Source organism: Rhinatrema bivittatum, chromosome 2, assembly GCF_901001135.1.
Source record: "Rhinatrema bivittatum chromosome 2, aRhiBiv1.1, whole genome shotgun sequence".
In the NCBI taxonomy this organism is placed as follows: Eukaryota; Metazoa; Chordata; class Amphibia; order Gymnophiona; family Rhinatrematidae; genus Rhinatrema; species Rhinatrema bivittatum.
The window spans coordinates 197,189,771-197,212,143 of record NC_042616.1 but is presented as its reverse complement, the minus strand read 5'-3'; the positions used below and the strand labels follow the sequence as shown (position 1 = coordinate 197,212,143).

Below are 22,373 nucleotides of genomic sequence, written 5' to 3'. Positions count from 1 at the left end.
ATGGCTCATGCTGTAACTCACGAGAACAATGCACAATTTCAGGGCATCACGCATTGGAGGAAAAAGACTGAAGTGGCTCAGACTCTGGCTCCTTCTCCTCCTGCAGGCTTGCAGTATATCACTCTTGGGGAAAGATATAACTGCTCTAGTTCTTTCTCCTTCCGCTGGCTCTCAGAGCTGGCTTATTTCATTGGCATGCTTATGTGAGCTGTCTCTTCCTGAATTCTGCATGGAGATAGGTAAAGTTTACCCTGGGTGGGCGGGGGGTGAATTCTGTGTATCTTCCTTGCACAATTGCGCAGAATTCCCCTAGGAGTATCCTTTGCATTAACCTGCTCTCAATATCATCCAGCCTAGCCACATCTGCAGATCTTATCTCCTCTACCATCCACCTTACTTTACAAGAATTTTGTCTCACACAAAGAATAACAAGGAGACTGTAATTTGGAGAATAATATGACTGTAGCTGTTGATATTTATTACATATTTTTTCATGATAACAATTTGGGTCCAACCAGGCATTTATATAAAACTATTATTAGGTAAATGAATTTTTTGCTGCCACTGTTTCAAGGTGAGAATCACCATCTTGTCTAATCTGGCTTCCCCTATTTTGCGGTGGTGATGTTTTGCTATCATAAGGTAAAGCGGTCCTATCTAGCTCATAAGCAAGAAATGGCCCAGTTTTCCACCATTTTGAATTTTGGCTTGTATGTTTGCTATAGGTAAGGAGGCCCCTCCAAGCTGTAGGAACAAGTGATGGCCAGACCTCTTCTCTGGATTTTATTTTTCATTCATTTTAGAAGTGCATGGAGGTCTCACCTGTGCTATAAAAACATTTGAGTAGGCTGCCCCTGCCCTACTGCAACCATAAGTGAACTTGATCCAAACTTCATTGAAATAAAGTAAAGTGAAACATAGATAAACCATACAAATCACTATTATTATTTCCAAATGGATCCCTACATTCTTCAGCCATGACATGAAAGGAACCCTTCCCAGTCCCTGCTCCCACACTTTTACCTACCCCTTCCCCCAGTCCGCTTGCATCATAAGAATGTAACTCTGTCAACAGCTAATGCCAAGTATCAGGATGGGCCTAATGGTAAATCAACGAGGAAGGGCTGGGGGAGGGGAAGAGCCCAAGCTGGCTTTTACTTGGCTCCTATAAGATGCGGGTCTCCTCTCCCACCCTAGCCCCCATTGAGGTTGTTAGCTGATGCATTGGCCCAACCTCTGCATCCTGTGCCAGAATGGTCTGTGATCAGAAAGGAGGCTGAGGGAGTGAAGGAGTTGAGTTACATGGTAGTGGGCATGTTGTGCCCTTGGCCATGATATAGCATGGTGAAAGGAGTGTAGCTCTTGAAAACTAGTCATTAATGTATAATGTTTGTCCATTTAAAAGGTATTACTATAACTTTTTTTTGTCCATTACTTCTACTATGATAAAATAATTTAGTAATAAATATACCGAGATAGTTATTCTTCATACTGTGTTTAATTACCCACTGGACATTCAGTTGGTTGTTCACTGAGATTTTACAGATATGTGTTAAACTGTCTTCTGAGGTTTATGTGGGTTGGAAAAGAAATGATTGATAATTGTTCCACAAGTCTGTTTTATATAACCATTTAAGTCATTCAGAATTAAGGAAGGTATATGGTAACATTTCAAGCAGTTGCCCATGATAACATGGTGAGGAATGTGAAATATTATTTCCACATTGAAAGTAACTGTCCAAATGCCATTCCTACAATTTGTGGGTTGGGGTTTGTATCATTGTCATAAGTTTATACTTTCCTTCTTTTTTGATAGTTTGTCCTGGTGTGTTTATTTCTAAAGACATGATATGGTGCTAAAATACAGTCTTGCATATTTTAGTGGTGAAAGCTGCACAACATGGCTTTCCTAGAAATGTGTATCCACCACACATGAAAGAGTGGATGAGATCAATTCCATGTACTATTAGTTGATTTATTAATAACAAAGCTTAATGGTATTAACTGGATAAATGTTTTGATTCATAGTTATCATTTATCTTCTTGGATATGGTTTTATAGCATTAAACCTGTTTATTTCATATTATTTTTATGCATTGGCTGGACTAAAGAAAGACGTTATAGTCTAATCTATTAAGTTGACTTATTTGACATTTACAAGTTGCATGTCCTCCACATATCTTGTATGTTTTAGTTATTATCAAGGTAAGTAAGAGATCAGATTTATTCCTATATTTATGAAATGCTTTTTTTTAAATATGGCACTTCATAACAGAACAAATAAAAACAGAGAATAATAACGTAACATGACAGCAGATATAAGGACTATTAGTCCCATCTATTCTATCTAATTTTGTTCCTGGTGTAATGTCATAGACCCCAGTTGATCAAAGGATTTCCCCCCCTCACTTCTTCATAGCTGGGGATCCTCTGTGCTTATCCCAGGCTTTCTTGAATTATGTTACTGTTTTTTTACCACCTCTTTAAGTAGGCTATTTCATGTATTTATCTTCTTTCCTGTTAGAAAATATTTTCTAATTTTGCTTCTGAGTCTAGTAGCGCTATAGAAATGCAAAGTCGTAGTAGCTATTTCATACTGTGGCCTCTTATTCTAGCACATTCTTTCTGCTGAAAAGATTTGCTTCCAGTGCCTAACTTAAACCATTTAGATATGTGAATGACTATCATATCTATCCTTTTCTTTAGGGCAGTGGTTCTCAACCTTTTTCCCTTTGTGAAACACCTGATGGACAGTGCTCCCGTGTGACACACTGCTTACAACAATCCACAGCTAAACTAAAAAAAACAGCCTCAGTATTACTTTTATTGTTAAGAATGACTCAAGGGAAAGATAAGAGTACTCTCTCTCTGAACAGAAATAAATTTTTGTACAAGCTGCATTCTCTGTCAGCTATGGAGCCACCAACCTTTTTTCTTCTGCTGTCACTTTCAGGCCCAGCAAGAGAAGATAGAATAAGTTATCACTAGCTCGGGAGAGAATTGCCATTTCTCACTGTGCTCCAGCAAGAATGGTGGACAAGAGCTGTGTCTTACTGGACCCAGTAGGTGAAGAAGTCTGCCTTGTGAACTGTACAGCCTTGCACACCCTCCCCTCCCCACACAATTAAAAATTATGGGCCAGATTTTTAAACTTATGCGCGGGCATGTTAAAAAATCCGGGGTTGGCGCGCGCAAGGGGGTGCACACTTGTGCATCTTGCGCACGCCGAGCCCAAGGGGAGCCCCGATGGCATTCCCCATTCCCTCCAAGGCCGCTCCGAAATCGGAGCGGCCTTGGAGGGAACTTCTTTTGTGATCCCCCCACCTTCCCCTCCCTTCCCCTATCTAGCCCACCCCCCAGCCCTAACTAAATTCCCCCCCCCCCTTTCATTTCCGAAGTTACACCTGCCCGAGGCAGGCGTAACTTGGGCGCGCCGGCTCGCCATCCCTGTGCCGGAGGACTCGGGACTGCCTCCCGGACTGCCCCCAAATCTCAGCCATGCCCCCCGGACCGCCCCTGACCCGCCCCCGGACCGCCTCCATGCCCACAGACCCGCCCCCTTCCCGCCCCTTTTTTGAAGCCCCGGGACATACGCGCGTCCATGGGCTTGCACGGGCCGCCGAGCCTATGCAAGATAGGATCGACACATGCAGGAGCAGTTTTTCGGGGGTTACACGCGTAATCCTTTGAAAATCTGCCCTTAGGCATTTATAATAGATTTTATATGAAAAATGACATTAAAAAAAGACACTTGGAACCCATATGGCATTAGGCGTATTGTAACGTGTTTAGTATGGGCTTAGCACTCATAAAGACATGAGTAAAATAATTATAACAACAATATAGTAAAACCTCCATACTAAAACAACACTAACTGTCAGAACACAAACAGCAACAACCCTATTTATGAAAAGGTAGAAGTGTTAATATTACACCAAGTCCTAAAATACCAATACATCTCATATTAGGAAAATAGAACAATCCAGAATCCAGGCTGCTATAGATCCCTACACAGAAACTATACGCTGGCAGAATATCTCATCTTGGTCATACATGCAGAATACATACAGACCCGTACCAAATACAGAATAAAAAGAGCACACTGTAAGTATGAATCGAAATATGCAGACAAAAACTGAACTGGAAACCACATCAGTAGAACAATGGAAAAACAGACTCACCACTCCTCATAAAAAAAGAAATATATAAAATCAATAGTAATAAAATCACACTAATAAAACAAAAAACATATTTCATAACAGCTGAAAAATAGAACATCCAATAATTAAAGACTCATAAAAATGTTCCAAACACCAATAAAACATTTCAAAATAGCAGACACAAACATCCAATAATAAAAAAACAAACAAACCCTGCTCTCCACACTTGGGAACATTTGATTTCATGGTGCCCTGAGATTGTCTTGGATTAGCAAGAGGAGAGAAGGGGGGTTGTCGCTCAGACTTTCTCTTCTCTCTCTCATATATGCACATACTGGGGCGGATTTTAAATGCCCTGTGCGCGTAAATCCGGCCGGATTTACGCGCGCAGGGCCCTCGCGCCGGCGCGCCTATTTTGCATAGGCCGCCAGTGCGCGCAGAGCCCCGGGACGCGTGTAAGTCCTAGGGCTTCGTAAAAGGGGCGGGGATGGGGCGGGGATGGGGCGTGTCGGGGGCGTTCCCGAAATGACACGGCATTTCGGGGGTGTGACACGGCGGGCCTGGGGACGGGTGTGGCGCCGGCCCGGGGGCGTGGTCGAGGCCTCCGGACCAGCCCCCGGGTCGGGTGATGGAGCGCCAGCAGCCCGCTGGCGCACACAGATTTACGTCTGCTTTTAGCAGGCGTAAATCGTGCAACAGAGGTAAGGGGGCGGTTTAGATAGGGCCGGGGGGGGTGGGTTAGGTAGGAGAAGGGAGGGGAAGGTGGGGGGAGGGCGAAGGATAGTTCCCTCCGAGGCCGCTCCGAAATCGGAGCGGCCTCGGAGGGAATAGGCAGCGCGCGCTGGGCTCGGCGCGCGCAGGTTGCACAAATGTGCACCCCCTTGCGTGCGCCAACCCCGGATTTTATAAGATATGCGCGGCTACGCGCGTATATCTTATAAAATCCAGCGTACCTTTGTTCGCGCCTGGTGCGCGAACAAAAGTACGCAATCGTGCAAATTTTTAAAATCTACCCCACTGTCTCCCTTACTCTCACATGCTCAGTCTCACGCAAACACTTAGGCTGTTTCTCTTGCTAGTCTTACGCATGCGTACACAGACAGGCACACACATGCAGGCTGTTTCTCACTTTCACATGCTCAGCCTCACACAGGCAAACACACCCACAGGCTCTCTCTCATTCTTATGTGCTCAGTCTCACACGGACTCACTCTCACTCATATGCTCAGTCTCACACAGGCAGTCTCTTATTGTCACATGCTTAGTCTCATACAGGCACACACACTCGTCTCTTACTCACATGCTCAGCCTCACACAGGCAAAAACATCCACAGACTCTCTCTCTCTCACACACATGCTCAGCCTCATACAGGCAAAAATATCCACAGGCTCTCTCACTCTCACTTTCACTCTCACATGCTGTGTCTCATACAGGCACACTCACAGGCTGTCTCTCAGTCTCACATGCTCAGTTTCACACAGGCTGTCTCACTAATATGCTCAGTCTCACACAGACACACTCACACATAGAGGCAATCTTTTTACTTTTACATGCTCAGTCTCACACAGACACATATACACAGACACAGGCTGTCTCTCACTCGCAAGCTCAGCCTCACGCAGGCAAAAACATCCACAGGTTCTCTCTCACATGCTCAGCCTCACACAGGCAAAAACATCCACAGGCTCTCTCTCACTCTCACATGCTCAGTCTCACACAGGCTGTCTCTCACTTATGTGCTCAGTCTCACACAAACACACCCACAGGGAGTCTCTTACTCTTACATGCTCAGCCTTCTACAGGCAAAAACACAGGCTTTCTCTCACTCTCACATGCTCAGTCTCACACAGGCTGTCTCGCACAAACACACAGGCTGTCTCACACAAACACACCCACAGGGAGTCTCTTACTCTCACATGCTCATTCTCACACAGACGCAAACACAGGCTGTCTTTTGCTCACATAGGCATGCCAACACACAAGCTGTGTCTCACTCTCACTGCTCAGTCTCACACAGGCACACACACACACACGTTGTCTCTCCCAGAAGCACAAGTAACAGCAGTAGCAGCAGCAGCTTCAGCCTGTTCTCCTCCAGCCTGTTGCCGACAGGATTCATTCTCTTTCTTGGGGCCACGGGGGGCTGACGCTGTGCCTCTTCAAATTTGGCTTGCAATGCTCCTTCCTGTGAAGGTCTACCTCACTTTCTCTTCTGGCCGTGCCAATAAAAAGGTCATACTGCCTGCACAGTACCCCACCTTCACTTGTTCTTTCCAGATAGCTGTTTAGTGCTGCAATTGGCTCTGCTGCTAGCATTCCACCCAGGCTTGAAAATACTGATAGCCCGGCCGGAGGAGGAGATCCCTGCATTCTACTGGAGCAGAGGAGGGGGAGGGAAGATTAGCCTCAACAGCAGGAGACCAGGGAGTGTGGTATTCTGGTCACAGAGGTGGCAACACACCAGCTTGTGCTTTGTGACACAGTGGTATGTCGCCACACACTGGTTGAGAATCACTGCTTTAGGGTATACATATAATTCAGTCCTTAAGCCTCATTTCAGATGACTTTTGGTGTAGACCTTGCAATGTTTTGGTAGCCTCTCTCTGGACTACCTTCGGCCTGTCTATGTCATTTCTGAGGTATGGCCTTCAGGATTGGTCATGTGGAGGACAGTTTTTAAAGAGTTTTATGTGATTAAACATGTTTACCTGTGTAAAAATAGCTTTCAAAAATTGCCCTCATCCCCAGTGCAGGTAAAAATACATGCGCTATTTTGCTATTTCAAAATGTACATGATTTTCTCCAAGGACAAGCAGGATGGTAGTCCTCACACATGGGTGACATCATCAGATGGAGCCCAGCACGGAAATTTTTTTGGATGTTTTTGGATGTTTTCTTTCGTTTTTAACCTTCCCCGTGGTGGCGTGCCTTGGTGCCTGCTGGTCATCATTGCCTGTCGCCATCATTGTTGTTTTGCATCCCTCTTTTTTCACTTCGATCATGGCCACTTCAGGTTTTTGTCTATGCTTCCAATGCCCGAGGGCCATGTCTATCTCGGATGCACATGATATATATGTCTTCTGCCTGGGGGTATCGCATGATGACTGGAGAAACATTTTGGATCGGGCAGGTCCGAGCCATTAATTTCGGCATTGGTGGCATTGACTTGGAGCCGCACCGATGGACACCACACCATAGACATCAGTGGGACCGTCAGTTCCGCTGATGCTGCTGGTGGATAGGGGTGCTAGAGACCGGCCAAGCTCAATCTCCTCCAGGTTGAGGAAGTCACGTTCCTCATCTTCGACCTCGGCACTGGGGAAAGACTGAGCCGAGCACCAAGGGAAGCTGAGGAAGCATTGGCACTGGTCACCTTCGATGCACGGTGCTGGGCACGGAGATGTGCCAGCTCATGCCAAGATGCCCCCGAAGTGACCTCATGGTGAGGAGCGTCCATCAATCATCAATGTCGGGGGGTCTGCGATGGTCTCCATTGGTCCTGATGCCAGTCACCGATCCACCTCAGAGATTCGAGGAAGATCTGGCCACCCCTCTTTCCTCCCAGTCAGTGTTGGCCTCGGCAGTGTTTGAGGAGGAGCTGGAGTGGTGCATCCAGCTGATGGAGGAGCGGACACTGCAGGGCACCTATGGCATCAACGCAGTTCCTGTCCATTTTGGAACCGCTGCTGGAATGGCTCAATGTGCTCATCTGTGTGTTACCAGCCCGGTTGGTGCCGGTTTCCTGGAGGCTTTTGATGCTTGGCTGGACACCGATGCTTCCCCCAGCCGATGCGGTGGTCATTCTAGGTTCCTCTAAGAAGGAAGCTCTGCCTAGGCCAGAAGAGTCATCGTGGCCTACTGCCCCCCATCCAACTTCCCTGGGGCCTGCATTGGGTTTGCCGGTGACTGCACCTCTGGACGAAGGCCGAACACCCAGGACCCCATCCCCTGTTATTACAGTGAGGATGAGGATTCCTATGACCTCTGGGAGGATGATTCTATGGTGCCCTCTTCTGAGGACTCGGAGAGTCTCCCCTCAGAACCGTCTCCTTCAGAAGAGCAAAGGAGGTTCCCGCCAGGGGACTTATCCTTCCCAGGGTTTGTGCAGGTAATGGCGGAAGCCATTCCATTTCTGTTGTTGACGGAGGAAGATGCCAGGCACAAGATGCTGGAGATCCTCCAGTTTGTGAGGCCTCCTAATGAAAGCATGGCAGTCCTAGTGCATGATATTCTTAAGGAGTTACTGTTGAGGATATGGGAATACTCTCTCACAGTGCTTCCCATTATCAGGAAGGTGGACGGGATCTACCTCATCCAGAAGGCTACTGGATTGATAAGTGTCAGGCACCCCCCCCCCCCCCCCCGGGGCAGGCCCACAGGGAGTTAGAAACTCTTGGGAGGAAAGTGTTCCAGGTGGGCATGCTCATTGCCTGCATCGCCTCCTACCCAGCTCTACATAAGCCAGTACTCGCAGGACCTCTAAAAGCAGATGTAGGACATAGCTGAGCAGCTGCCTCAGCAGCAGCAGTTCTCCCTCCTATTGCTGGTGCAGAAATGCCTGAAGTGCGGAAAACATGAGGTCTGGGCAACTTACGATATTTTCGAAACGGCAGAGAGGGCTTCTAAACTTGGAATCAGTGCCTGTAGAATGACATTGCTGCAGGCCTCGGATTGCCATCCAGAAGTTCATGAACGGCTAGCTGAAATGCTGTATACTTGGGAGAATTTCTTTGGAGATAGGGTGAGGGATGCAGTGTCCCAGTTGCGGGACCATCATGAGACCCTCCAACAGCTCTCCGCTGGCACTCCAAACCTGTCCTCCTTATCCACGAAGTTGGAAAGGCAGGGGCAGAGGAAATCTTTCTATCATCAGAGGAGATGCTATCCTCTACCCCCTTGCTTCCACCAGCAGCATATGAGCCTTTAGCCCTTACCATGTGACAGGGGCTACTGGTGCCATTGGTTGACCCATGTCACATGGTAGGGGCAATGGATGACCGGCGCCATTTTAAAAAGTTTTTAAAAATGGTGCGGACCATCCATTGTCCCTATCATGTGACAGGTGCCGGTCCCTGTCACATGGTAGGGGCTAAAGGCCACCAGCGCCATGTTGTTTAGTGGCAGCCGACGGCTCGGGAGCAGCAGATTGCTCCCAGGCCCCCCCCCCATTGGACCACCAGGGGTTTTCGTGAGTCTTTGGGGGGGGGGTTCAAGAGGGTGGCGTGACAGAGGGGAAGGCAGGGTGAGGTGGGGGCTGGGCAGAATTTTGAAGGGGCACGTTTTGCCCCTTCAAAATTCTGCTGCCTGAAGTGGCTGCCTCACCCTGCTTCACTGGCTTGTGACTGGCGGTGGTGCCCCCTAATGGTTAGCCCTAGGCCCAGGTCTAGCTCGCCTAGTGCTTCTGCCGTCCCTGTCAAGAGGTGTTCTAGATTTGGTTGATGCTCAGGCATCCTGTTGTGTCTTGGGACCTCAACGTGGTACTAGCTCAGCTGATAAAAGCTCCTTTTGAGCCGCTGCTTACCTATGATCTAAAGTACCTGACCTGGAAGGTCATATTTTTGGTGGTGGTCATTTCAGCACACAGGATCAGCGAGCTCCAGGCTTTAATGACGTATCCACCTTATACTAAATTTTATCATGACACGGTTGTCTTATGCAGACACCGTAAGTTTCTGCCCAGATATTTAATATAGGAAGCCACTTTCCTGAAAGGAACAATACAGTGTGGCACGTTGCTCACTGTGCAGGGGCCTATGAGAAAAATCTGACTTTTGGTAATTTATCTTTTATATCCCCCCCCCCACTTTATCAAAGGAGTTTAAAGTTGAAATTGAGTCGTCTCCCCCTCCTTGAGATGTGTAAAATAAATTAACACGTCGTCCGCATACAGGGAGATGGTGTGCATTCTGCCCGCCACCCAGACGCCCTGATTCTTTGGATTCAACTGAATTTTCTGAGCCAACACCTCAATTACGAAGTCAAAAAGGAGTGGCAATAATGTACAACCCAGATGGGTACCCTTCTGAATAGTAAAGAATTCTGATAGACAACCATTTGTAAGGATCTTTGCCTTGAGATAAGCATAGATTATTCTCATCCAGGCAATAAAATGAGGAGGAATGCTGTACTTTTCCAGAACCGCAAACAGAAAAGGCCACCTCAACCTATCAAAGGCCTCTCTGTGTCCATATCTATAACCACTCCCTTAATCATGTCCCTCCTAGCTAAGGTCTTGATGTCGAATAGCTTCCGGGTATTGTTAACAGAGGATCTTCTCTTTACAAAATCAGTTTGGTCCTCATCAACTAAGTCACCCATACAGCTCTCTAGCCATAATTGTAAAATTTTGCCTAATATTTTGACATCAGTATTCAGCAGGGAGATTGGCCGATAGGATTCCACCTCAAGTTTATCTTGACCTTTTTTGTATATAAGAGCTCTGGTTGCATCAGTCAATGTCCCAGTCTCTGGGCTGTCTTGTAAATGTTGTAACTAGAGCAGTAAGGGTCCCCCTAACTTCTGGCTAAAGCATTTACAAAATTCTGCTGGGTAAAGCCATCTGGGCCAGGACATATCTAACCAGGCAATCTATATATGGCTCTTTGTAACTCCTCTGCCGAACTTGGGGCTGCCAATCACTCTCTTTGTCTCTCTGTCAGAGAGGGCAGCCACATCTCCTTCCAGCTCTGAACTAACTCAACCAGTGATGGCGGCTCCTCCTCTGAGTATAACTTAGCAAAGTAAGATTGAAATCTTTCACTGATCTTCCCCAAAGCATAAGTGAGCCCTTTGTCTTCTTTCCGAATACTACCCCCTTTCTGAAGAACGATGTAATGTCCCTCTCTCTCCTGTTCATTTGAATGTATGTGTTTATATTATACCCCGCTCTGAACGTAGGAAGAGTGAGTAATAAATATTTTAAAATAAATTAATAATTCATAAATCTCACAGAGGGCAGAGATTGGCTCTGGCTAGATGTAAGAGACACATGTATGGAAGCCTTCAAGTTTTTGCTCGATTTCTAATCTCTCTAAATTGCACAGATTGCTAGAAAAAGTTGTTTATGATCAATTTTCAGAGGTTAGCAACAATAATAAAATATTACATACTTTTCAGTGTGGTTTTCTTAAAATTCATAGCGCAGAGATCTTGTTGTTTTAGTGTCTGATTTCTTGCTCAAAGAACTTGATGGAGGGAGGGCTGTCATAGCTATCTTTCTTAACATTTCTTTTGTATTCAACACCGTATCACACAATATTCTTTTGGATCATTAAAGGCCCTTATCATTCTCATACAAGTCTCATTCATTCTCTCCAAGTCTTAAAAAGAATAAAACCGGCATGATGCGATACTCATCGCGAATGCCGGTATAGAAAAACTCAAAATAAATAAATAAATAAATAAAGTATTTTAATGGTTTACATTCTATTTAGAAGCACACTATCGACAGGTCTATATGAATAAATCCTCCTCTACCTGGTATGAAATGCGGACAGGAATTCCTCAGAGGTCAATTCTTTTCAATATTTACTTACAGTCATTATGTTTTTTATTGGATCATCATGCTATTGTATTTAGAATTTATGCGGACAATATCCAACCTTTTTTTTCCCATGATATGCATGTGCTTTTCAAGAATAGATAATTGAAAATTGTAAATGGCATTTACAATTCTAAATGTTTTTAGTTCCCCCTCATTGAGGGGTTCTCTGCAATGGCATGTAGCCAAAAGAAATTTATGTTCTGCAGGAAGGTGTTATTTGGATCTTCCACCAGTAAAAAGTTTATTCATTTTTGACTGGGTGCAAGGTCATTTTTAAAGATAATCCCAAATCTATGTAATAATCTGCCTTTGGAGGTGAGGCAAGAGCCAAATTTGGCTAGATTTCGGAAGAAATGAAAGACTTCATTTATGCTTTTAAATAATTTACATTAGTTAATAATTGCTCATGAACAATTAACAGCTGTCTCACAGGTTTATTTATCAAAATGCGTTATGGCATTAACGCATGCGATAGTTATTGCAACACGTGGCGCAAATGCAAATTTTAGAAATTAATTCAAAGAGCCGGGATTGGTGAGGGATTTGGGCAGGATCAATTAAAATGAGGGAAATTATTGCACCGTGCGATAGTATAACGCAGACTATTGCACATGTTTAATGCTGGAAATAACTACACCTTTTTTCCTGGCGTTAAGCTCTGCAATATGCCCGAAAAGGCTGAAACGCAATTTGTGCTAAATATCACAAATTCTGTTTTGGGCATTTTTGGTAATGGGGAGAGGGAGTGGAGTGGAGAGGAGAGAGAGAGAGACAGCACCTATGGGGTGGCACACATAGGGGTAGATTTTCAAAAGGTTACGAGTGTAATATACGCGCTTAACCCTTTAAAAGCCCCCCTGCTTGCGCTGAGCCTATTTTGCATAGGCTCAGCGGCATTCGCAGGCCCCGGGACGCACATATGTCCCAGGGCTTTGAAAAAGGGGCAGAAAGGGGGCGGGGCACCGGTTCGGGGGCGGGACCGAGGCCTCCGGCACACGGCTGTGCCAGGGGCTGGGCCGCTGGCAGCCAGCTGGCGCACGCAAATTACGCATGCCAGAGGCAGGCGTAACTCCTTGAAATAAGGTAGGGGGATTTAGGTAGGGCTGGAGGGTGGGCTAGTAGGGGAAGGGAGGGGAAGGTGGGGGGGAGCGGAAGAAAAGTTCCCTCCGAGGCCGTTCCCGCCCACGCAAAGGAATGTGCTAATAAGGAGTCTTGCTGCCGAGTTTTGTATGATCGGATGCAGTGGATGGGATTTCAGAGCGGCCTTGGCGGGAACGGGGAAAGCCATCGGGGCTCCCCAGGGCTTGGCGCGCGCAAGGTGCACAAGTGTGCACCCCCTTGCGCATGCTGACCCTGGATTTTATAACATGCAGCGGGAGCGCGCGCATCTTATAAAATCGGGTGTACATTTGTGCGCGCCGGGTAGCGAGCACAAATGTGCCCTGCGCGTGCTTTTAAAAATCTGCCCCCCTTAGTCAACTATGTATACTGCTAAAGGAGGGCCAACTAGTAACTCGAGCTGAGGATTTGGTGGTGGTCTAGGGTTTTGGGGCCAGTTTACAGGCAGAATGAGGCGTTCGAACAGCACAGTAGACCTCTCTGAAGATTTGACGCTATTTGGAGTGAGGAAAGTCACACAAAGAAGAGATTTGTACAATGTTCTCTCACCCTAGCTTGATGGACCAAGCTAGATAGTTCCAGGGTACTATCCTCTATTAAAATAATTAAACCTTATTTCAGTTTGATCAAGAATATACTGAAAACAAGATATGTTCATCATACTAGGCACTATCGGCAGATAAGCCTTCGTTTGCCTTGTATTTAATCAATGGTCAGATCAAAATGTTGTTCATATCAACCACTATTTTCAATTATTTTCTTTGCAATTAAAAACACACTTATTTGGCTTGTAATAAATGTCTTAGGTGATAATGAGAAACCCCAACATGGTCCATGTTTCAAATAGCTGGATCTGCATCAGGGGGTCATTTAATGTATTATGACCGTATCTCTTATCATTGCAAAAAATCTTCTTTCAGAATTTGAGATGATCAAACATTGCACAAAATCCTCTTTCAGAATTCAAGATGATAGGTCTCTAAAATTGAAAGAACTAAATTTCAATAATAAAGAAAATTATATATATATATATATATATATATAGATATATACCTACAGCACAAATTTTTCAGCGCTACTCACAAACCATTTTGACAGCGTCTGTGCTTCTTCTATGTGCATGTTTGTCAGTGGGAGGCTGTTTTCCATGATTAAAAAAGCATAAGAGAGCCCTCAATGCTGCCAGGACATAGTTATCATTAGATCAGGAAAACAATCAAAAAATTAGACAAGTATGTGTTCTAAGATATTCTCACATGGCTAAAGCCATAGCTTCAATTATTTACTATCATTGGTTTATTTTAAGACCTTAAACTATTTTTGCATTTCCTCCTATGATAGCACATACAAAAGGCCAAAGCGTCAAAGATCATGTAATCCATTTCCATCTAGATTCCTCAATCATCACTGATAGACTTTACAGAGAAATCATTCAGCTTCCGGAGCTGATCTTTTTGTATGCAAACAATAGTAGAAATTACTTGCAAGATCTGGTATCTGAAAGGACATTTAAAATACAAGGATCTACCAGTTTGTCCACTTTTGTTATTTATTTTCTAATGTGTCCTTGTTCAAAACTTTATACAGGAAGAATGCTGAAAACCCAAGTGGTGGAACATCTCAGTTGCCTTTTTACAAAAAAGATGCAAGCTCCTATTATAAAACATTGTCTTGAAATTAATCATGATTTTTTAGATCTAAAGAAGGGTATCATTGATCAAGTACCCCGTTTCCAAAGGGAGATGATCGTCAAGCTATAATGTTTGATCATCTTAAATTCTGTTGGTAGATTTTCTGCAATAAGAGAGACAATCATAATACATTAAATGACCCCCTGATGCAGATCTAGCTCTTCAAAATATGGACTCATGTCGGGGTTTCTCATTATCAGATAAGAAGATTACTACAAGCCAGAAAAGTGCTATTTTTAATTACAAAGATAATTTTAAAAGATGATTAAGTGATTAAGCATAAGGCAAATGAAGGCTTATCTGCCAGTGTACCTACTATAACAGTTATATCTACTGTATTTTCTGTACATTCACAATCAAATTGAAATAAGGTTTAATTGTTTTAATAGAAGATGTTTCTTTTCTTTGGGTATCTTAATTCCATTCAAAGATGTAGTCAAGAACCTTGGGGTATTATTTCACACTAAATTGTCATTTAAATCCCAGCTTCAGCAGGTCTTATATAAGGGTTACCACAAGCTGTGTGTGCTTCATCATTTGAAGTATATTTTAGAATTGGAGGACTTGTGTATTGTTCTGCAAGCATACGTATTAACATCTATTTACTACTGCAACTCTCAATATGTTGGGCTGCCTGCCTCATGTCTTAGAACCATGAAGATTTTATAGAATTCTGCAGCCTGGCTAACCTTCCAGAAACATAATTGGGAACATATTACCTCAAAATTTAAAAAATTGCATTGGCTACCTGTAAAACAGCTAGTCATATTTAAACTTTTAGTTCTGGTGTTTAAAACAGTAAAATATGATGGCCCTGAATATCTATGTGCCCCCTCAAGAACTATGATCCTCAGGCAAATTTATATTAGTAAATCAATTTATTAAATTTGCTCATTTAGTAACATCTAATAGATGCTGAGCATTTTCTTTGTCAGGTCCTGCAGCTTAGAATACCCTCCCAGACTCTTTAAAATAATTAGATGATGATGTTTTTCAGAAGCAGCTTAAAACCCTTGCTATTTCAGAGGTCTTCAGATCAAACTAACTGACTATCGGGCCGATTCAGTAAAAATCGCGGGAGAGCGGGTGAGCACCTGCTCTCCCGTGCGCGTGATTCAGTATTTAAATGAGGGCCCGCAGTAAAAAGAGGCGCTAGGGAAACTAGCGCGTCCCTAGCACCTCTTTTTTGACAGGAGCGGCGGCTGTCAGCGAGTTTGACAGCCAATGCTCAATTTTGCCGGCATCAGTTCTCAAACCCGCTGACAGCCATGGGTTCAGAAACCGGATGCTGGCAAAACTGAGCGTCCGGTTTTCAAGCCGCGGGCCTATTTTAAATTTTTTTTTTAATTTTATTTTAAATTTTTACTTTGGGACTTCCGACTTAATATCACCATGATATGAAGTCGGAGGGTGTACAGAAAAGCAGTTTTTACTGCTTTTCTGTGCACTTTCCCGTTGCTGGCAGAAATTAATGCCTACCTTTGGGTAGGCGCTAATTTCTGAAAGTAAAATGTGCGGCTTGGCTGCACATTTTACTTAGTGAATCGCGCGGAAATAACTAATAGGGCCATCAACATATCACAGGTGCCATAGGTTGTATCCTTCTATTTCCAGTTTTGCTCTTCTTTGTTTCCAGTTTTAGCTGTTGTTCGCTTCTGTTTTCTCCTTATATACTTATTTACACTTCTTGTCTCACATCTTGCCCTTTTGCTCTGGAAAACACATTTTTTGCCATTTGTACCACTTTTTCTGTTCCCCACTTTAAATCCTTACCATTTGCTGATCTTCTTTGTCCTTGACTAATTTTTTCTTACTAATGACTCCTTTTGTTGAGCCAACCTGGTTTGCATGCTGTAGCCTGTTTCTCTGTTTTTCCATTGTTCTTTACCCCATTCTGCTTTGGTTAAAGTAATAAATTAAACTCTCTCTTTAAACTTCTCCCATTCCGCTTTTATTAAACATTTGGCAACAAATTTCATTTTATCTTCTTTACCAGCATTGATGGGACAGAATTAAAAAAAAAACAAAACCCCACAAAAATACTCCAGACTTCTTGTGGTTATACGTGGTTCAAAAGAACAAAAACAGCCTCTGCAGGTCAGTGGGCCTCCGGAGAGAGTAAGTCCCCAAGTAAAATGATGATCAATATTTCAGACATTTTTAGTTTTTTCTCACCTCATATATAATGGAACGCAGCCTTCATTTGATCAGATAAGGAGAAACCGGTCTCTTACAACATCAAACAAGATGAAACCAAGTCCATAAATGATGAAGGAAGCATGAGGCTGACTGCTTTTGTGGTAACATTGTAATATGGGACAGACATTAGAGGGCTATTTTCAAAGCCATTTCTGCGCATGGAACAGTGATTTATGTGAGGAAATGGGGTCCTCTGCATGTAGAAGTCTGTGCATAGTGCAGGTACACGTGTACCTTTCTGCACAGAGAGTGCTGGTGTTCTGGAGGTGGAGTGTGGGTAGAGTTAGCATGTACTCATGTACATATTTGTGTACATGCACAATTCGCAGTGTGGGTCTGTGTGTGTACTTTTTCCAATTCAGTTTTCAAGGGGAACCGTTTCTCTTTGAAAACTGGCACACCGTCTGTAGGTAAAAAGTACCCTCAGACTTTACACTCTTGCACACAAGTTGTCCTCATGTTAAGATGTTAAGTTGCCTTTAACATCTTAAGTTAAAGATCAGCAGAACGTTTTGACACATGCTCATGGGAATTAATCAAGTTAATAAAAGAAATGTAAATATTGAAGGGGAATGCTGAAAGCAGAGAAGACAGAGGCAGTCTGCCTTTTGCATGCTTAGGTACAAGGAGAGGAAGAATGATTAAATATAGTTCAATTTGTGGAGCAATTTATCACTGCATGTCTCCTGAAAGGTCGTGATCATTCCTTTTATGAAAGATTTCACAGGAAAGTCTGTTCAGACCTCATGAAGGAGAAAAGTCTCAGGCCATAACTCTACATTCCTTTGTGAATCCAGGCGAAAGAATGGGCGATAAGCATGGCACAAAAAGAGGGAGTGGGGGGTGAAGGCTAAATGTACAACCATAAGATCCTAAGGTTTTCTGATTTGATCTCTGAAACCAGACTGAAAAAGGAAGAGACCTGGCAAAATTAAAGCAAACCCTTTCAAAAATAAGATTGGCATGAAGATAGCAACAACAACAAAAAGAAAAATATATATAAACTGATACCTTTTTATTGGTCTAACTTAATACATTTCTTGACTAGCTTTAAGAGGAGATGCTCCCTTAATCAGGTCCAAATCTTTTATCTGTGGACTGCACCAACCTTCAAAGTAAAATAATGCACACACTTTCACTTTGAATCTTGCCGTGGTTAAAAGCATCCGTGGACATTTCTACCTGCTTTTTCTGCAGATATGTTTTTCATGGAAAATAATATCGGGTAGATTTTAAAAGGCCCAAGCTCGTAAATCCCATGGTTTACGCGTGTGGCCAGGCCTTGCGCGCGCCGGGCGAATTTTCAAAGGGGCTCGACCACATGCGTAAACCCCGGTACGCACATAAGTGCCAGGCCTCTTCGAAGGGGCGGGCGAGATATGTGTTCTGGGTGGGGAGGGGCAGGGGGCGAGCTTGGGAGCTGAAAACAAAGAACCCCCCCCCAAAAGGTAGAGTTTAGGGGGTGGGGAGGAGAGGAGAGAGGAAGAGGAAGGGAATTTAGGTAGGGGATAGGGAGCTGGGGAAGGCCCAAATGCGTCGCCGCATGGAAATTGCGAAAGCCCCCACCTTGCGCACGCTCTTGCACATACACGCATGGATTATAAAATCCGGCACACGTGTGCACGGCCCACGGATTTTATAACTTGTGCGTGCTGGGAAGTGCGCGCGCACGTTTGAAAATCTACCCTTATATGTAGAGTTGAAAGTGCAATCTGCATGCATAATTTTCCGTCTCTGACCGACACATTCCTCTAAGAATGCCTCTTTTAAGTGCAGAAATATTTGGGGCAATATTCAGCAGTGCAGCTATCACACGATTTATGTGGCTAAAGTTAGCTGGAAAAATTGTCATAGATATTCAGTGGAGCAGTGCCGATTATGCATTCGGCTGAATATACAGGCCGATACTGTAAAGCAATGGTTCTCAACCGGTGTGTCGCGACACACCAGTGTGTCACCAAGTATACACAGGTGTGTTGCCACACTTCCCGGTCCCCCGCTGACCTAGCTGCTCCCCCAACCCGAGCAAAATAGGTCCTCCACCCGGGCTTAAAACGCTGATAGCCCAGGTGGAACGTGGCAGGACAGCTGGAGTCAGCAGCACCGGCATGCTTTCTTCTTCCAAACCCCCTGCGGCCCGGAAGAGGAAGTGGTGAGCAGCAGTTGCGTGCACGGGAAGAAGAGACCATGCTAGTGCGGGCAGCGTTGGCCCAAAGAAGAGAAAAGAGGCGCAACCTGAGGAATGGATGGTGCGGCTCGGAGAAAAACTAAGAACAGCATCAACCCCCGCGGCCGATGGGACTTCTTTCTCCACGAGGGGTGAAAATGAAGGAGGCTGCTGCTATCGCTAGTTTGGGGGGGGGGGGAGTGAGTAAATGAGCAAGCATATGTGTTTGAGGTGCTATGTGTGTGTGTGTGAGTGAGACAGCATGTATGTGAATGATTGAGGCCTGTATGCGTGTGATTGAGAGTCTGCCTGTGAGAGAGAGAGAGCATGAATGTAAGTGTATGACTGAGAACCTGTATGTGTAAGTTTGTGATTGAAAACCTGTTTGTGTGAAAGAGTGTGTGTGTATGATTGAGATCCTTTGTGTGTGAGAGAGATCATGTGTATGTATGATTAAGAGCCTGTGTGTATAAGTAAAAGAAAGACCATGTGTGTCTGTGTGTGATTGAGAGCTGGTTTAGATGAGGGAGCATGTGAGTATGTGATTGAGAGCCTGTGGGTAAATGAGAGAAAGAGAGACAGTATGTGTGTCTGTGTGTGACTGAGAGCTGGTTTAGGTGAGGGAGCATGTGAGTATGTGATTGAGAGCCTGTGTGTAAATCAGAGAAAGAGAGGACATGTTTGTAAGCATGTGAATGAGAGTCTGTGTGTGAGAGAAAAAGACAGCATGTATGTATATGATTGAAAGCCTGGGTGTGTAAGCGTGAAAAGATAGACAGCATGTGTGTAAATGTGTAATTAAGGGCCTATATAAGTGAGAGAGAAAAAGCATGTGTATATGTGAGCGATTGAGAGCCAGTGTGAGAGAGAGAGAGAGGAGAAAGTTGCAAGCAAACCATCCCTCCTCCTGCTAATTCAAAACAATCTCAGGGTACCTGGATATCAAATGTTCCCAGGTATGCAGAGCAAAGCATTTTTTGTATCCTTATTATTTTTCATTATTGGGCCTTTGTGTCTGCTATTTTGAAATATTTTATTGGTATCTAGAAATTTTTGATACAAGTTTTTAATTATTGGTTATTCCATTCATCAGCTGTTTTGAAATAATCTGTTCTTTTTTTTAGTATGGTTTTGCTGCTATTGATTTTATATTTCTTGATTTGTCATTCTTAACATTAAAAATAATACTGGGCCTTTATTTTTTTATTTCTGCCATGAATTGTAATGAGCAGTGGTCACACATGTGAGCGTGGTCTATCAGGTGTGTCATGATGGGAAAAAGGTTGAGAACCACTGCTGTAAAGTACGCTCAGCTGAGTGCACTGTCATGCTGTTGGATACGCGTTTTGGATGCGCCTCCAAAACCCCTTATACAATAAGGGATTTAGCACGTCCATAACGTACGTTCAAACCCTCCCCCAAATTAATAGTGCTCATCACATGCAAATTCACCCCAGATACTGTAAAAAGAATTGCGCTCAATCCGCAGAAGTTAATTTCTGAGCATCCCAAAAAAGTGTACAGAAAAGCAGAAAATACTCATTTAAATACAGTATCACATGCCCAGGAGAGGTGGCTGGGCGAGCATTAAGAAAGCGGGCGCTCAACACTGAGCATCTGTTTTCCCGCGCACTTTACAGTATTGGCCTGAGTGCCTTAGAGATCCCAACTTTCAAAATTGTCCATGGTTCACCATTTGCACGTGCAACCCTGGTCTGCAACCAAAATGCTTCTGAAATTAATATAGTCAAACTTTACTAAATTTGGGTCACTGAGAACGAAAATGATGCTTAAAATTGTTGGTTGGCTATAGTTTTCAAGATATACTACTGGGTCAGTATATACAACGTTCACTTGAGAATTGCGGAGGATAAGTGAGTTAAGAAGGGAAAGAATCTCAAATTAAACCAGAAATGACCATACATCTTTGACTAAATCTATGAATAAATCTATGATTGGATTTGGACAAGTTCTTGGAGGAAAAGTCCATTACCTGCTATTAAGTTCACTTAGAGAATAGCCACTGCCATTAGCAATGGTAACATGGAATAGACTTAGTTTTGGGTACTTGCCAGGTTCTTATGTCCTGGATTGGCCACTGTTGGAAACAGGATGCTGGGCTTGATGGACCCTTGGTCTGACCCAGTATGGCATGTTCTTATGTTCTTATGTTCTTACCTTTTGGGCACAACAATGCAATGAGATACTCGTGTGAGAGATTCCCACTACATCAGGACAGACTGACCACTCTGATAGTCTTTGCAGTCTGGGAGGAAAAGCATTCAGCATCCAGCACTTGTTCATTCAAGGAAGATATTATCATCACCCTCACACATCAAGCTGGGTCTGATGGACAAAATTAAAGCAGCCTTCAAGTACCTTGGTGATAAATTTCTAAGGTTAAATGAAGCTAAGATAAAGGAAGGTGTCTTTGTTAGCCCTCGGATTCGTGAAATTTTTCGATATGATGCATTTAACCATGCATTGTATGGCAAGGAAAAGACAGCATGGAAAGCCTTCCTGTTTGTGGTAACAAATTGCAGACAATTACAAGGAGTTAATGGAAAATTTCCTCAAGGCATCCAGAAGCAGCTGCATCATGTTACTAAAAAAACATTTTTTGCACTCTCATCTAGATTTTTTTTCCACCAAACTAAAGAGCAGTGAGCGATGAACATGGCGAGCGATTTTACCAGGACATTCCATCAAAGGAAAAATAATATCAGGGCAAATGGAGCCCATCAATGCTTGCAGACTATTGCTGGACAGTGACAAGAGATGTTCCAATTAATGAATACAAGAGACGAGCCAGTAGCCATTTGAATAAAGATTAAACTAGGAACATATAATATATACTTAATAGTTTTTACCCCCTGACATGCCGTAGCTCCTCCAATTTTTTTTTACTCGTGCCCACGTATATATACATGTCAGGCATAATTTGCAGCTTTTAAAATACACATTGCTCTCACATTGCTCGCGTATATGGGCCTTTTAGCAAGAGCAAAGCTTTTAAAATTCATACCATATATTTTATGGGCATAATAATTATAACAATCCAGAATTAAATGCAGAGGCAGATATTTTATAGAGTATTATATACTCTGCTTCTGAAAATACTCATATATATACTTGTAATCATCAGCTCATGCGTGTTATGTATTTATTTACATTTATTATTTATATCATTTGTGTTACATTGTGATGTCTTAACACATATTGTTGTGGGATGTGGACCTTTGAGCCAGAAGCGAGGAATGAATATCGCCACAGGACAATCCTCACTGGACTCGTCTCCGGGAGGTGGCGTAGTCAACGAAGAGGACTCACGAGGATCGGTTCCGGAGATCAGGCAGGACGGCCCTCCAAGGAGCAGATAGCCTATGAACGCAGACGAGCCACTGAGGAGCGGGTACTCAGGGCGTTCACCCAGCGCGATAGGAACCAACTTGCACGAAGAGATGGAATGGAGTCCAGGCAGATGATCCGGGGC

The 22,373-nt window shown here is 43.9% G+C and overlaps 1 protein-coding gene across 1 annotated transcript in view; it reads left to right on the top strand.

Moving 5' to 3' along the window:
• CRPPA (CDP-L-ribitol pyrophosphorylase A) overlaps nucleotides 1–22,373 on the top strand; it is a 490,539-nt gene that overhangs the window by 177,332 nt on the left and 290,834 nt on the right. The gene's annotated exons all lie outside the window — the stretch shown is intronic.